At 34.0% G+C, this 18,100-nt stretch overlaps 1 protein-coding gene across 5 annotated transcripts in view; it reads right to left on the reverse strand.

Moving 5' to 3' along the window:
* The window catches only part of TMTC3 (transmembrane O-mannosyltransferase targeting cadherins 3), a 111,308-nt gene that overhangs the window by 41,579 nt on the left and 51,629 nt on the right, over positions 1-18,100 (reverse strand). For 3 of the 5 annotated variants that reach the window (XR_006735739.1, XR_006735738.1, XR_006735737.1), the window contains exon 16: positions 5,414-5,521. The exons of 1 other annotated variant lie outside the window; for it this stretch is intronic. The gene's annotated coding sequence lies outside the window, so the exon portion shown is untranslated. Of the gene's footprint in view, positions 1-5,413; positions 5,522-12,608; positions 12,629-18,100 lie in introns of those variants that run through there. One more of the 5 variants, XR_006735741.1, reaches the window with a different exon arrangement.

The raw sequence follows: 18,100 nt of genomic DNA on the forward strand, positions 1-18,100 counted from the left end.
AAAATGTTTTGGATTTGTTCAAATATTGTATGCAATTCAAGTTTTTCCACATTATGTTTTCTGGCTAGAAACTATTATCTTGGATAAATTGGTGTGAGTGAGTGTCTTAGGCTGAAACCATTATATTGAAATAACACCTTTTAAAGTTTATTTTATATAGTGTGTTTTAAGATGAATAAGAAAAACAAAAATGTTTTCCAAAATTTGGTATAACTTTACACAAGCAGAATGACAAAAATTCATTAACTGAACTTATGAGCAATACATGTAAATACTCATATTTAATTGATAGGCTGAATAGAAATTCTAGGTTAGAGATCATTTTCCCTCAGAACTTTATAGGAATTTCTTCAGTTTTCTAACTTTTATTTTGCTGTAAGACATAAATGACATTATAATTTCCATTCCTCATGTGTGACCTTTTTGATTTTGTCTTCTGTCTGTAAGTATTAGAATCTTTTCATTGTCTCTAGGTACCTAAAATTTCATAATGGTGTGCCCTGATATGAGTCTCTCTTTCGTTGTGGTTTGAATTTATGGACTCTCTTAATCTTGAAACTCATATCTTGCATTATTAATTTTACTAATTGTTTCTTTCTATCTGTTGTATCTATTTTTTCTTCCTGGAAATCTAATTTACTAAAATATTGGTTCTTGTAGATTAATATTCTAATTTTGTCATAATTTCTTTCCTATATAATATTTTCTATGGATATCTCCCACTTTTTCTTCTAAACTTCTATTAACAATAAATTCTCTTGAATGTTTAAGTTTCATTTTTCTCTGGTATATGTTTCTTAATAGCAGGCTGTCTTTTTGCAAGGAAGTGATAACACTTTATTTGTTGGAAGATATTGCAGATATTTTGAAGTATTCTTCTCTTCCTTACATTGTCTCCATTTCCTCAATATATCTTTGTTTCCTCTGAGGTATATTGGCCTGCCTCTTAGGTTCAAAGTGCTTTCTCAAACATCTGTTAATCCTTAGCTATTTATTCATATTTAAGAATGAGACACTAAAATACTGGCTGGACCTTTCATGTTCAGGGATGAGACATGTTGACTGGGGGATATGACTGTAGGGTGATTAATGGGGGCACAGATGCTTATTTTAGGACCCCTAAATTTTAGAATCCATGGGATTTTCCTTTTAGACTGTTCTGCTCATTCAGAAAATACTATTCCAAACTGGATATCCATATGCAGAAGAATGAAACTAGGCACTTATCTCTCACTGTATACAAAAATCAAATCAAAATGAATTAAAGACTTAAATCTAAGACTGAAACTATGAAACTACAAAAAGAAAACATGGGAAATGTTTCAGGACATTGGTCTGAGCAAGGACTTCTTGAGTAATACCCCCAAAGCAAAGGCAACCAAAGCAAAATTGAACAAATGGACTCACATCAAGCTAAAAAGCTTCTACACAGCAAAGGAAACAATCAACAAAGTAAACAGACAACTCACAGAATGGGAGAAAATATTTGCAAACTACCCATCTGACAAGGGATTAATAACTAGAATGTATAAGGAGCTCCAACAACTCCACAGGAAAAAATCAAATCATTTGATTAAAAAATGAGCAAAGGATCTGAATAGATATTTCTCAAAAGAAGACAAATAGCCAACACATATGTGAAAAATGCTCAACCTCATTAGTTATCAGAGAAGTGCAAATCAAAACTACAATGAGATATCATCTCACCTCAGTTAAAATGGCTTTTATCAAAAAGACAGGCAATAATGAATGGTGATGAGGATGTGGGGAAAGGGGATCCTTCATACACTGTTGGTTGCAGTGTAAATTAGGACATCTACTATGCAGAACAGTATAAAGCTTCCTCAAAAAACTAATAATAGAACTACAATACAACCCAGCGATGCTACTTCTAGGTATAGACCCCAAAGAAGAGAATTCAGTATATCGAAAAGATGTCTGTAATCCTATATTTATTGCAGCACTATTCATAAAAACCAATATATGGAATCAACCCAAGTGTCCATCAGCGGATGAATGGATAAAGAAATTGTGGTACATATACACAATGGAATATTATATGGCCATAAAAAGAATGAAATCCTGCCATTTGCAACAACATGGATGGAACCGCAGAATATTATGTAAAGTGAAAAGAGCCAAGCACAGAAAGACAAATCTTGCATGTTCTCACTCATATATGGGAACTAAATGTTAAAAACAATTGATCTCATGGAGATAGAGAGTAGAATAATGGTTACCAGAGGCTGCGAAGGGTATCAGGGTGTGGGGAAAAGAGGGGATGATTAATAGGTACAAAAGTATAGTTAGATAAATAGAATGAACCATATTTGATAGCACAACAAAGTGATTATAATCCACGTTAAGTTAGGGTATACTTTAAAATAACTAAAAGAGTGGAACTGGAATGTCCCTAACACAAAGAAATGTTAAATGCTGAGGTGATGGATACACCAATTATCCTGATTTGATTAATTCCCATTATATGATGATATCAAAACATCATATGTATCTTATAAGTATATACAACTATTATGTACCCACAATAATTAGAAATAAAAAAAATATAAATTAAAGAAGAAAGTACTATTCCAATCTTTTACTTAGGGATGTGTTTGATGGATAGCATAGGCTTAGCTGTCAGTATTCTGGAAACTGAATATCGGAAGAGAGTTGATATCTTATAGTTCATTCTGTATAATTTCACTTGATTATCAAGTTTTTAGTATGTACCTCCAAGTCTAGTACCAGTCTGATGCAATTTCTCCAGAGAACAGATTTCTTTTCTGCTACCAAGATGCAGGAAAGTATATACTAGCAAAAGGTAGGGATGGAATCAAGATGCCTAACTCTTTCTTAAACAGACTCTCAAATAGTCTTTCTACCTTCCTGGGTACCTGATGCCTCCAGTTTCTGAATCTTTTTTTAATCCTCATCTTCTTTAATCTCAGTAGGATTTAACATTACTGACAGACTCCTTTTATCTTTTCAACTTTTTAAAATTTCAAAATATTAAGGGGGTACAAATGTTTTTGTTATGAGGATAGCTTTTGTAATGCGGATAGCTTTTGTAATGCTTGAGTCAGGGCTATTAGTGTACCCATCACCCAAACAGTGTTCATTTGCCCTTTAGGCAGATTTTGCCCCTCCTCAGTCCCTCCTTCTTGATTTCCAATCACTTTTAATTCCCTTTGTGGCCATTGGTTAGTTCTAACTTATTAGAGTATACATGTGGTGTTTGTTTTTCCGTTGTTGAGATACTTCATTTAGGGTAATGGTCTCCAGTTCCATCCAAATTGCTGCAAAAGATATTTCATTCCTCTTTATAGATAAGTAGTACTCCATGGTATACATATAGAACATTTTGTTAATTCACTCATGAATTCATAGGCACATAGGTTGATTCCACATCTTTGCACTTATGAATTGTGCTGCAATAAACATTCACGTGCAGGTGTCTTTTTGATAAAATGATTTCTTTTCCTTTGGGCAGGTACCCAGTAGTGGGATTGTTGGATCAAATGGTAGGTCTATTTTTAGTTCTTTGAGGAATTTCCATGCTGTTTTCCAAAGAGGTTGTACTAGAATTTGCAGTCCCACCAACCATGTATAATGCATTCCTTTCTCTCTGCATCCATGCCAGCATCTATTGTTTTTTGACTTTTTGATAATAGCCATTCTGATAGGAGTAAGGTGATATCTCACTCAGTTTTAATTTGCATTTCCCTGATGATTAGTAATATTGGGCATTTTTTCATATGTTTGTTGGCCATTTGTCTCTCTTCTTTTGAAAAACTTCTGTTCACGTCTTTTGCCCACTTTTTAATGGGGTGCTGGGCAAATTGGATAGCCATGTGCAGAAGAATGAAACAGGATCCTTATCTTTCACCATTCACAGAAATTAATTTAAAAAGGATAAAAGACTTACATGTAAGGCATGAAACCATAAAAACTCTAGGATAAAATGTAGGAAAAACTCTTTTAGATATCAGTCTAGGTAAAGAATTTATGACTAAGACCCCAAAGGCATTTACAGCAACAACAACAATAAATAAATGGGACTTGATTAAATTAACAAGCTTCTGCACAGTGAAGGAAATCATCAACAGAGCAAATAGACAACCTACAGAATGGGAGAAGATATTCACAAACTATACTTCAGATAAAGGGCCGATATCTAAAATCTACAAAGAATTTAAACAAATCAACAAAAAAAAAAAACAATTTTTGAATCTTTATCCATCTATGACACATCGTCTTGTACCATTTGGAATTTCTTTCTACAAAAACTTAGATTTCCTCTTCTTACTCTTTGCTTAAGTTAGTTACCATGTATCCATCAGCTTTTCATATTCAAAATTTGTTGATATCTTTCATGTAGAATTATTTGCCATTCCTTTTGCTCTTTCAAGTCTGTACATTGTTAATTCTTAACAGTAGTTTTGGAAGGGAAGAGAGCAAACATGAATTCACTTATCTTTAACTAGAAATTTTCTTCTCACACACCCTTTATCTCAGATTCACTAGAAGCTAGTTCATGTCAAAAAATGTTGTGCTAAAAGTTCTATATAAACCAGAGAGTAAACTTGAAAGACTAAAGTGACCAAAAAAAAAAAAATTAGTATTTACGAAGTATTCCTACTGACCTGAAAATGAAATTTGGAATAATGTTTTATTAGGAGTTTAATCATTATTAAATGGTACCACACTGATTAATGTATAGGAGGAAAGGCTTTGGAGTCAAGTAAACCTGTATTAAGTTTGGGGTCTCCCACTTATTGGCTGTATGGTCTAGAAAAATTTGCCTTGCTTTCCTCCTTCATAAAGTGAAAACAACTAATACCTTCCTAATATAGTTTTGTGAGAATTAAATTAGATAATATCAGGAGCTTAATCTAATGCTTCACACATACATGGTGCTTTATGGTAGTTATTACAATAAATTTGGCTTGCCCATCATAAGATATTGTACTCCTGAAAAGTTCTACATTTCATAGTACCATTATTCTTATTGTTTTTATATACGACATATAGTTTTCATACAGGATATATACAGTACATATATAGAGTACATACATACATGCTACGTAGTATGAGTGTATTACACAGTATGTAGTATAAGTAAGCAATTTGAAGAGGTACTGGCAGAAAAAAATGCTACAAAAAACATAAAGAGAAATGACTAGGTTCTAAGGTTTCATCTCTCAAATCACCTATTCCTATTCTACTCTACCTGTCTTCCACATTGCCAAGATATTTCTATTAGTTCTGACACTCAAAGTTATCCACTGGACTCTGCTGTGGAGGTCAAATAGATTTGATTTATGTTAGGAAAAACAAAAGAGTAAAATCTATAGCCAAGGTAAATTTTTTGGTTGTCATGGAGGGATGAAGTTATGAACTGGTACTTCACCTGGTTTCTTTCGTTGACTTATTCTCTCCTTCTCTGTGGTCTTCTTTGGGCTTTTAATGTAAGTCTACCTTCAGAACTACAGGCAAACTTCCACCAAAGAGTCCTTGCCTAGAGATAAAATGTACAGTATCTTGTTTTTGGTATTTGCTTGAGGTCCCTAAGGATCTCAAACTCTTCAAAGAAACTCTGGAATAAAGAAGGCACCAGTCCTTCATTCAAATCAAATATCCTTAAGTTCTAAATCTGCAACTTGGACAGCAAAGGGAAAATTATAAATATTAAAACCACTTTTCAGTCATTTTCCAGGCTGGTCAAACTCCCCTTAGCCTAGCCTCCAGTATCTATAATCATATCTATGTATGGGTTAGGATTTAGATATACTGATACCATCATGGAGTCACCGAAGTAATTCTATTATGCAAAGCCTTTTTTTTAAATTCTAAATTGAGCATGGTGACAGAATCAAATGTTAATATGATTTCAAGCAATTTATACTGAAAATTGCAATCAGGGTGGAAAAGAAGAAGAGCTCAGCATATGCATGAACATCTACCTAAATAAATAAAACTGTATGCAAATACAAACACATGTTGTAGGGTTATTTTAAAAACTTTCAACTGTTTACTTTACCTGTACTTATTCTTATGACACTTCTAATTAATATCCATATTTATAGCCTGAAAATTTCCTCTGGGCATAGGGAGACATTATTTTGTCCATTCAAAGGTTGGGAAACATATTTTTCACCTCATTATCTTTAATAATATAATTTTTTTCAATTACTTGCAAGGAGAAAATTATCAAAAGGCCATTACAGATAAGTGAGTCTTTAGAGACCTCAAGGAATGAGATCAAGTTTAAGGCTAAATTTAATATGTTCTTGATACCTGAAATAGATTGAAGGCAGGGGCTTTTTAGTATACTAAATCGTAATTTTAAAAATTGCATATTTGGAAATTAAGCTTCTTGAGAACAAAGACTATATTATTGGTGACTTGTAGATTTGGGGGCCCAGTCTCATCACATGAGTCATTGAAAGTGGAGAACCTTTCCCGGCTGTGGTCAGAGAGAGAGATCTCATGGAAAAGGGATCGGTGAGATGCCACATGATAAGGACTTGATCCACCATTGCTGGCTTTGGGGCTGGAGGAAAGGGACCACAAGCTAAAGAATGTGGGTGGCCTTTTAAAGCTGGCAAAGGCAAATAAACTTATGTTTTCCTAGAACCTCCAGAAAGGAACACATGCCTGCTGACCCTTTGATTTTTAGCCCAGTGAGACGCATGTTGAATTTCTGACCCACAAAATGGTAAGATAATAAATTTGTGTTGTTTTATGCCACTCAGTTGGTGGTAATTTGTTATATCAGACTTTAATAAATTTTATAATTTCTGCATTTCTTTAGTGTTCCAATTTTATTAAAATAGAAATTATATTGATGAAAATATTTTCTACAAGAGGTTAAATAACTAAAATTTTTCAATCTTTCATATGACAGTCTATGAATCAATAATTTTGTACACAGAAATCTTAATTCACAAGAAAGTAAACAGCTGTGTTCATGACAAGGAAGTTCTAATATTCCAAAGAAAGTTTTTCATTATACCAAAGAATAATCCTATATATCAAAGAATAATCTTATAAAATTTTTAAGGATTATGTAATATCTCATGTTGCACAAAGGAATCATTAAATTAATTTCCTTTTTTAGCTCTCAGAGTCTATACTAGTCATATCCAAGTCCCAAATGATAAAATATTCTTACCAAGGCTTTAAGTAGTGATTGCATTAAAACTATTAGTGATATGTGCCAACTGCATTTCAATTCCAAACCAAACATCAAGATTCATAAACAGATGTTAAAGAAAACACGTCAACATCTGGAAGTTTACACTATGGGGAAAGATAGTGTCTAAAAACAAAATAGCAAGAGATTGATCAACTGGGAATGTTTGTTTCCTGGAAACCAAAGGTAATTTCCTATAAAGTAAGAAATGTGAATTAAATATAATACAAAAACACAATAAAACAAAACAACCTAATGTACTCAAAATGAACCCCAAGAACATAGTATTAACTGAATTATTTTCTACGATAACATGATATTTGTTAGTTTATTTAACTAGAATTCAGAAATAAGACACCAAATATGTTTAGATCTCCATTATACAGAGCATTCTGTTAGAAATTGTGAGGCAATTCAGAAAACCCATTCTCTAATATTAAGGAATAAGAAATTTAAAGATTCTCTCGGGAGTCAAGATAAATGCAAGTGAAATGACTTATAATTATTACATAACAATTTTCAAGAAGTGCACAATAGTAAAATGATACAGAAGAAAAATAGGAGTAAAGTATGATTAATTAAGGAAGACAAGAAGTGGGAAGCCATATCCAGAAATAAATTGGGTTGCTGGGTACATGAAACAAATGGAGATATGCTGAGAAAACCACTTTTACCCCAAGAGGACTTAAATTTCTGCCATGAATCCAACCCATGAGCTATTCATTTAACCAGAAAATATTTACTGACTGTAACACACCAGGTTGTATGGGTGCCAATATAAATATTTTCCTTTCTTCTTCCTTTCCTTCAATTTTGGGCTATTTGAAATATGACTGTCTTCTGAAGAGATAACATGGAATGCTATTACCAGATGATAATGTGAAATTATGACCTGCACCTTCCTCTCCTCTCTCATCTTATTTCACTAAACAAGTACAATAGTCTTTAGATACTTCCCAGCTATCCATTGTATACACTATTGCCAGAGTAATCTTCTAACGTCGTAATTCTCATCATCTTCTCCTATTTACTATTCACCAGTCAAAATTTACCTGTGTAATGGCTTAATTCTTCAGAGCTCTAAAAAAAAAAAAAAATATCTGAAGTGAAATGAAGAAAAGTTTAGACACAGATGAGAAGTGCAGGAAATGACTAGATCTTGATTGCATTTATGGAGTTTGCAATTATCTCAAATGAGAGATAACTGGTAATGATACAATGGAGAATGAGTGGATGAATATATTTTTGAAATGTATCATTCTACAGGAAGAAAGATAAGAGTTCAGTATTTGATATAAGCACAATTGATCCACTGACAATTGTAAAGTTTGGAACTCAAGATAGACATTTAGCAATCAATCTATACAAAATTGGTAAATTCATACCATAAGAATGGAGGAGTTTCTGAGAAAGATAAATGTTAAGGGAAGGGAGCAATGAACAAGGAATTAATTCCTGGAAATTCCTGAATAGCAGTCTTAAAAAAAAAACTCAGATAAAAAGGAATAAAGGAAGAAATAATAGAAGAAATGAATGTTATAAAATTTGTATTAGAGCTTCTTTAAAAGTTCTACTTTATTTGCAAAGAGTTTGTGTATGGGATGATGTAACTAAAATAAAGTGTTCTGTGAAATTCCTCCTGATTCTCCTCTAGGTCAGGTAGGATTTGATATTAAGCAGGCTAAATGGTTCCAATTTTTCTTTTCTGGAAATTAAATAAACCAGAGCTGCTTTTTTTTTTGACTGTTTATAAAAGAAGAAAATGAGCTGCCAAGACACAGTTAATAATACTGTATATGTTTGAATTTGTCATAGAAGAACTTTTAACGAGCCCTAGCATGACATCTTGTTTTTGCATACCCCCAGCCAAATAACTTCCCAAATTTCTTACTCTTAAAACAGCTCATAAGTAGAAGCTGGTAGCCACACTATAGCATTAGCCAAAAAGCATTGCTTATTAAGCTACTAGGACAAACTGAGTTACTTTAAGTGATTTTACCTACTGACTCTTTAAAACGAACCACAATAATACAATCTTTTATTTATGTTGAAGTAGCTAAAGGCTAAAGATCTTTTAATTTATCAACATGAGTTTATATAGAACTTGACTATGACGAAAAACATCATTTGGGGATGCTGTCCAAGAACATGGACCCTGCATGAAAAGACAGGAATCAAGGAATGAAAAAGCAAATGAAAAATGTTTATAGTTTTCCAACTCTTAAATTCCCATTCTCTAAGTGTTTCAGAGGTCCACATGCCCAGGGATGGTGTATACTGCTACTCCTTTATCCCTTGCCAATTGCCAGTTGATCATAGTCTTCCTTTCCCCTGAATAAAGATGAGCCAACATAGGACTCTACGTAACCATGACCAATTAATTGATCCCAGTTAGCATGCTATTTGAAATCAAATTACCATTCCCAATACATCCGAAAGTTTTTCAGGAAAAGAGTTTGAAAGAGACAATTTTAATGTGTTTTCAGAATAGTATATGACCATACTTTTCTAATTTGATAATTAAGAAGAGTGGTACATTATTATCTACTATTTTATCATCTACATTTAATTAATATTTATCCATCTCTCCATCCATCTATTTTTTGTTACATTTCCCTTTAGCACAGGCTTCTGTAAGCTATTGCTTAAAAAAGAACTTCAAATTATCATTTTGAATTTCACTCAAATTATTAATTATAACATGTAAATTCTAGTTATGCACAAAGAATACCTAGTTACACTTGTGATGATTACATTGGCTTTATCGCAATCCTTTATAAATGTCTCCTTTCTTCTATCTAACCTGTAGCTTCTTCTAGTGCCAACCCCTTCAACTCCTAAGAGAGAGGGAAAGCATAGCTGCCATATATAAGGTATGTTACTTGTATTTACCTAGAATCAATGCAAGCATGTGATTGGCAGTGGCAGGAGGTAGGAATACAATGAGCAAGTCACTTAAAAATATGCCATGAGAGTAAAGCTCTAAGAGCACTAACTTTCTTAGGGGACTAGAAAGCCTTCATGGAGGAGGAGATATTTTCCAGTGAAAGAAGGTTAGAAGTTCTTTAGCAGAGGAGAAAAAGGGGCTTGGCATTTTCCAAACATATTTAGAAGGCTCATGTGATGCAGAGGTAGATAATGAAGTCAATATTGCATGTACAACCAGATGTGAAATGACTTTGGATGCCAAGATAAAGTGTTTGGATTTTCATACAGTAAATAAAAATGAATCAGTAGGGGAGTTTGAAGCTGAGCAGTAAGTACATGACCACAATTGGAATGGGGGATTAGTCTAAACAACTTTTTTTTTCAATTTTAGTTTTTCTTTTTTTTTGATGATCAGAAAATATTAAGTATTTATGTTTGAAATTATAAAGTGTAGAAATCATAGAAAATAAAAATCACCTACAATCCCATCCACTCAGAGATAAATCATTGTTAATATTTTGGTGCCTAATATAAAGTACCTTTTTTCCATGAATTAGGATAAATATAAATACACACATGATATATGTATAGGATTTATATGTAATTATGCCTTACAATGAATCCTTTTATGCATACATTTTTGAAGTCTGCCTTTTTCACCTAATAATATACTGTAAATGTCTTTCCACTAAATTCACATAATTTTGTAATATTACAAATAATGTTGAGGTGATATGTTCTATATTAATATTTTTGCATATTTAATTATTTTTCTAGAATAAGTTCACAGGAATGGAATTGTGGATCAATGAAATTTTGCTATTTTAAACCATATGATCCCATTTTCTAATTATTTTCTCTAAAATGCTATCTCCATTTATATCCCTATTAGCATTTTTGGGAGTATACATTCCTCCCATGTCTGTAATATTTGGTGTTACCATTTTTTAAGTCTGTGACTATTCCATTGTGTGAAGATCTCATTATAATTTTATTTTGTACTTACTGATTACTCCTGAGGTTAAACATTTTATATACTTGGCCATTTGTTTTACATCTTCAGGGATGTTGTTTATCTATTGCTTCCTTTTATTGGAGTAATTATTCTTTCCTTTTTTTTGCTTTAAATATTAAGAGAGTAAACTTTTAGCTGCAACATATATTTCAAGTATTCTTCTGGGTTTCATTTTTATTTATGATGTTCCTTAAGTGTAATATTTTAATTTTTAGTAAAATTCACCAAGACGATTTTTAACTTAGTGATTCTATTATGTCTGTAATTAATTTTGATGTGACAAAGAACTTTAAGTAGTCATCCCAACATCAACCACTTAACATTAGTTTTTCCTTATGAAATTAAAATGCTACCTTAATTCATTTTAAGTTATTAAAGTCAGCATAGCAAAGCAGGTAAATACATTGGATTTAGTATCACAGCAAACCCATTTTTACTGCTTTGACCTCTTCAAGTCTTAGCTTCCTCAAGAAGAAAATAGCACCAGATTACTGTATTACATAAGATAATACATTTAAAGTACTTAGCACGTTGTTTGGTTCACAATAAATATCAGGAGATGATAGTGTTGTTATTTTTATGTTAGGATATGGTTCTGGGTTTTTTACTTTCTTCATTAATTAGTGTGTCCATTTTTGTACCTATGTCATAGTTTTAATTATTTTGTATTCATAATTTTAAGTATTTTTTAATATCTGATAGAACGATTTTATTCAATCAATCAAAAAATATTTATTGAGTGTCTTCCCTAGACCTCAAATGGCTAGGATTTTAAGGTATATGGTTGAGCAATCCAGCTCTAATTCCCAATCAAGTAAGCCAATCAAGTAATCACATCTAACTGAGGATTTAACCAGTTTATTAAAAGTTTTTAAAACATCCTTTTAAAACACATTAATCAGACATTTCATTTTTTGTGTATTTTCAAAACAGGATATAAAACTGTGCAAATTTTTTAAAAGTCCTGATATTCCCTCCTGTTGTGTAATCTTATCAGTTCCAATCTGTCTTTGATTAATGTCAGACTCTAGAAAAACAACATGTTTCCTTGAAAGAAGTTTTTCTTGTATTAGAAAACATTGAAAATGTATTTAAATTTTAAAAAATTTTGTCAGTAGGTTTTATTCAATTTTAACATGACAAGAAACCCAATCCAAAAGACAATTGGACCCATATTTTTCTGTTCATCCATCATGTTCCACTATTAATCAGATTCCACACTTTTCCTATTTGGACACGGCTGCTCTGACTCCATCCAGTCCTAGATTATCTCTTAGTGAAATCCAACGGGAAAAGACCAAGAGACTGTTTCTGGGAAGTCTCAGCATCTTACTAATTCTGACTGTGTTACATATGAATTCTTGAACTTACCTCTAAATGACTGTACCAAGTCACTGGAATATATTGGAATATATTTATTTCCAACACCATGGATTATGAGCTTCTATCCAGTGGAACATCCCTGAATGAATCTCCAAATAGCAGTACTGGAAATAGGGTAAAGTGATGTTGGACAGCAAACAACCAACCCAGGAAATGTCCAATCATTTGGCTACCTCATCTTCCCATTCACACACCTTCAAAAATATCTATCTACATAATAAACTTATGTCATATTCCACAGCAAACATACTCTCCACCCCTTCTCCAAAGCAATAATATGCAAAGTCTCATTCATTTACTGCACTCAGTTCCAAGTTCAAAATATCTATTCATTGCATAGTCTTCTCTGTTAGATTCATCTCTAATTTCTCTTGGCCTAGAGAACTAATGCTATATAGTATGTTTAATGAGGCCCAAAACATTCAGTACACATTTTTTAAGCTGCCATTTGGGGAAGATAAAAAACATAAAGTGGTTACTGCCATATGTTATGGGAGGGAGAGCATGCCAGGGAGAGAGAGCAAAGACTCCCTGACCTAGGAGTGAAATATAGTTCTGCTCTCTAGAAACTTCTGTTGTTGGGAAGGAAATGGTTAATGGCAGATTAGTAGATCACTTCTTCTCTAGTGGGGATAACAGGGGGAATGAATGATTCTCACCAAATGTTCTCATACACAAGGATTCTCTATCTATAAAGTAGGATATATCTGGTCTATTTTTCTTATTGTAGGCAAACCTGAAATTTATGGACTTGACCAATACCTAAAGTTCACCTGTATCCTTGTAATTATTAGTAAAGTTAAGTTTGATGTCATTCAAGATCTATAAATTAGCCTGTAATCTTGACACTCTGGGAGGCCAAGGCGGGAGTATTGCTTGAGCTCAGGAGTTCGAGACCAGCCTGAGCAAGAGCAAAACCCCGTTTCTACTAAAAAAATAGAAAAAATTAGCCAGGCATGGTGGCACGCGCCTGTAGTTCCAGCTACTCAGGAGGCTGAGGCAGGAGGATCGCTTGAGCCCCCAGGAGTTTGAGATTGCTGCGAACTAGTCTGACACCAAGGCCAGGACAACAGAGTGAGACTCCGTATAAAAAAAAAAATCTATAATTTATGTGGGTCTGCTTTGACAGTTCACTCTGTTGAGTTTACACAATTGTTTTCTATGACTGTACCTGAGATGCATCCTGTAATTTTTTATTAGTGTATTTCATTTAACCTCAGGTTCTGGAACCTGAGGATTATTTTAAGGCTTGAGCAATCTTCGTCTCTTTTTTGTAAGGCTTGGGGTTTCTCTAACTGCAAGCATTATTTAAACTCTTGATATGTTTTTAACTTATTTCCATTTTCTCTACCTCATAGGGAGGTAAACAAAAAAAGATACCAAGAAGAATCAGAATATTTCTATCTGGAAATCGTGCTTAAAATTTCTCTCTTCAAAAAGTAGTCCATGGCCACTGTAGTAGCTTGAATTATGTCCCCCTAAAAGATATGTTGAAGACCTAATTCCCACTACCACAGAATGTGATTTTATTTACAAACAGGATAGTTGCAAATGATTTGTTAACATGATACCACACTGGAGTAGGGTGGACCCTTAATCTGACTAGTGTCCTTATAATTAGAGGAGCAGAAACAGACACAGAAAGAAAGATAGCCATATGAATGATTAAAGTGATGTATCTACAAGCCAAGTAACATGAAGGATGGCTAAGAACTGCCAGAAGTGAGGAGAGAGGCATGGAATAGATTCTCCCTCTAGTGCTTTCAGAATGAAGCAATTCTGTTAACACCTTGATTTCAGACTTCTAGCTTCCAGAACTGTGAGAAAATAAATTTCTCTTTTTTAAAGCCACCCAAGTTTGTGGTACTTAGTTACAGTAGTCCTAGGAAACTAGTACATCCACAATGCACTGCCAATCTCTTTAGCCCTAAGCTGAATGTCCTTTTCATTGGTATCTGTCTCCCTGGACTGCATCTTCTCAATGGGAGTAATTCATCCCCTTGTCAGGAAATGACTGCTTAAGTGGAAGAATGTGGGAGGGGCTTGAGAAACCAGATTATAGTTTTTCTAACTGCCAGTCATATCTCTTGCTAGTTTTCCCACTTCTGATATTGCTTGAGTCAATGTTAGCTTGGAGCAGAGTATTTGGATTTTTCTACCCTGCTACTGTATTTATAGCTATCTCAGACTTCAGATTGCAGGTAGAAAGAACACTTATGCTGAAACAATATTCTCTGGTTTCATTGTTTTCAGGTGGAAAATATCAAGCTTAAAACTTTCTCATTCCTGTTTGACCTTATTAAAAGTTCTAAATGCTGAATTTTTTAAAACAAGTTTTCTTATCCTGTTGCCTTGTTCAGTCTAAGATACACAATGACAGTTTAACCAATTGTTTTCTTTACACTTAATTAAACTGCCAAGTTCCAAGACTGGGATTGAGTCATCCACATTGTCTTCCATGTGACCTCATGAGCTTGGCCAGACTACATATGCAGTCTAGTCCCTGTTCAAAAGTTGGCACAACCACTCAGATGTGGCTTAAGTTGTTTCCACTCTGATTTATTTTATTGTCCTTTCACATGCAGTTTGAACAAGGCTCAAACAATATCACTGTGACCTAATTTCCTATTTCTATGATCTGATTACTCTGTTCCGGTTCCATTCTCACAAAAGATCTCTCTTTATGGTGGAAAGAGATTGTTGCCACCATTTTAAACTTATATTTTCTCTCATTTTAAGTCAATGAGGTGTTAGCAAAATCATGAGTCATTTCATTGACTTCGCTTCAGGCAAGTTTACATTTCTCAATGAATCACAGTGGATGAAGCAATACCATGTACTGCAAGACTTAGGTCTAAGTCATATTCTCTGGCCCCCTTACCTCCAGAAAAACATGGGCTAATCATGAGGGAGGACTAAATCTCCAAATGGTCCTTTGTATATGTAGAGTTAATTGAAGCTAGCCAGTTGCAAAATGTCCACTATAAATAATGGAATTAGAAGGAAGGATGGAGCAAGATGGTGGAGTAGGACTTTCTAGCAATCATTCCCCGACAGAAACATCGATTCCATGCACAAAAATGCCTTCACAATAGCTAAGAAAACCAGGTGAGAGATCACAGTAACTGATTATAACACAATAATAAGAAAAGACCCATTGAAGAAGCTAGAAAGGACAGTTTTACATTACCTGCATCATTCCTCCCCCAATCCCAGGCAACACAGTGCAGAGAGAGATACCATCTTCTTGGGGGAAAGAGAGGAAAGTGACCACAGGAATTTGCCTTGGACCCCAATCCTGGGCCCGTCACAGTAAAACCCAGTACTAGATAGACCATCACGAACCCATATTCCAGGCCAATATCCACAGACTGAACCTTCCCTGGTACCAGGTAAGAGTACCTAGTTCCAGACTTCAGGCTTATGTGGCAGACTCAATCTTCAGCCCACATCCCCAACAGGATGACTTCAGACCATCCTCAGTGACAGGCAGCCCTCAGTGACCCCAGGCTTCTGGGATGCCCCAGTGCTACACAGGCTGCATCTGCCTTAGGCACTACACCTGCCACAGCAGACATCAGGCTTCATATAGCACTCCACTGGCTGCAGCTGCCCAGGGCTTCTGGCCCTCCCTAGTGCCACAACTGCTGCAGGGCTTTACCAGATAAAGCCAGTCTCTGAAGACTGGAATAAGTACCTAATTCTTCAAGTGTGAAGATATCCATTCACAACCACAAGAATCAAGAAGAGTCAGGGACACATAACATTGCCAAATGGACAAAATAAAGTGCCAGTGACTGACCGTAAAGAAATGGAGGTGTATGAAATGCCTGGCAAAGAATTCAAAATACCCTTTTTAAAGAAGCTCAGTGAACATTAGAAAATAGAAACAATTTAATAAAATGAAGAAAATAATAAGTAACCAGACCAAGAAATTTAATAGAAAGATTAAAATAATTTTAAAGAAATCAAACAGAAATCCTGGAGATAAAAAAATAAATGAACAAAATTTAAAAATGTAATAAAGAACATCAATAGCAGAATTGATCAACCAGAAGAAAGAACCTGTGAACTCAAAGACAGATTATTTAAAAACAGACAGAAAAAAAAGATAAGAGAAAGAAAAGGAAAAAAGAAGTCTTATAGGATTTATGAGACAGTATCAAAAGAGCAAATTTTTTAGTCATAGGTGTTTGATAATAATGGGATAAAGGGTATAAAGCTTATTTAAAGAAATAGTAGCACAAAACTCTGTAAACCTAGAGAAGGGTATAAATATCCAGGTACAGGAAGGTGAAAGGTCTCCAATCAGATTAAATCCAAATAAGACTACCCAAGACATAATATAATCAAATCGTTAGGGTTAGGAGGCTCATGCCTATGATTCCAGTGCTTTGAGAGGCTGTGGTGGTGGTGGGGGGATTGCTTGAGGCCAGGAGTTCAAGACCAGTCTGGGGAAAATAGTGAGGTTTCCACCTCTACAAAAAAATAAAATACAGGTGATGCACACCTATAGTCCTAGCTACTCTGGAGTCTGAGGAAGGAGGATTGCTTGAGCCCAAAGTTCAAAGTTACAGTGAACTATGATCATGCTCCTGCGCTCTAGCCTAGGTGATAGAGCAAGACCCTGTCTGAAATAATAATAATAATGATAATAAAAACTGCCAAAAATTAAAGACAAAGAGAGTATCCTGAAATCAGCAAGAGAAAAAAAGCAAATTAACATATAATGGAGTTCCAGTATAGCTAGCAGCAGATTTCTCAGAAGACATCTTACAGGTCAAAAGAGAGTGGGATGATATGTTCAAAGTGCTGAAGGAAAAAAATATGCCAACCAAGAATACTTTACCCAGAAAAGCCATCCTTCAGAAATAAAGGAAAGAGAAAGACTTTTCCAGACAAACAAAAACTGAGAGAGTTCGTCACTGTCAGACCTGTCTTACAAGAAATGCTAAAGAGAGTTCTAAGATGAAAGAAAAGAGTGCTAATGAGTAACACAAAAACATCTGAAAGTATAAGATGCACTGGTAAAAGTAATAAGTCAAATTCAGAACACTCTAACACTGTAATAATGGTGGTGTGTAAATCACTTAAACCTTTAGTATGAAGGTTAAAAGACAAACGATTAAAAATAATAACAGTTACAATAATTCGTTAAGGGATATGGAATATGAAAAGATGTAAATTATGACATCAAAGCTCAAAATAGGGGAGGAGTGGAGTAAAAGCGTAGGTTTTTTTTTTTTCAATCAGAGCTAAGTTGTTACTGTCTTAAAAATAATCCGTTATAACTATAAGATGTTTTTTGTAAGTCTCATGGTAACTACAAAGTAAAAACCTATAGTAGATACACAAAAAATCAAGAGCAAAAAATCAAAATATACCACTAGAGAAAATCAATCACAAAGGAAGATAGCAAGAGAGGAACAAAGAATCTTTAAAACAACTGTAAAAAACAACAAAATGGTAGTATTAAGTTCTTACCTATCAATAATTACCTTGAATGTAAATGGATTCTTACTCTCCAGTCAAAAGATACAGAGCAGTTGAACGAATTAAAAAGAAAGAACCAATTA

Source organism: Lemur catta, chromosome 6 (genome assembly GCF_020740605.2).
Source record: "Lemur catta isolate mLemCat1 chromosome 6, mLemCat1.pri, whole genome shotgun sequence".
Lineage (NCBI taxonomy): Eukaryota > Metazoa > Chordata > Mammalia > Primates > Lemuridae > Lemur > Lemur catta.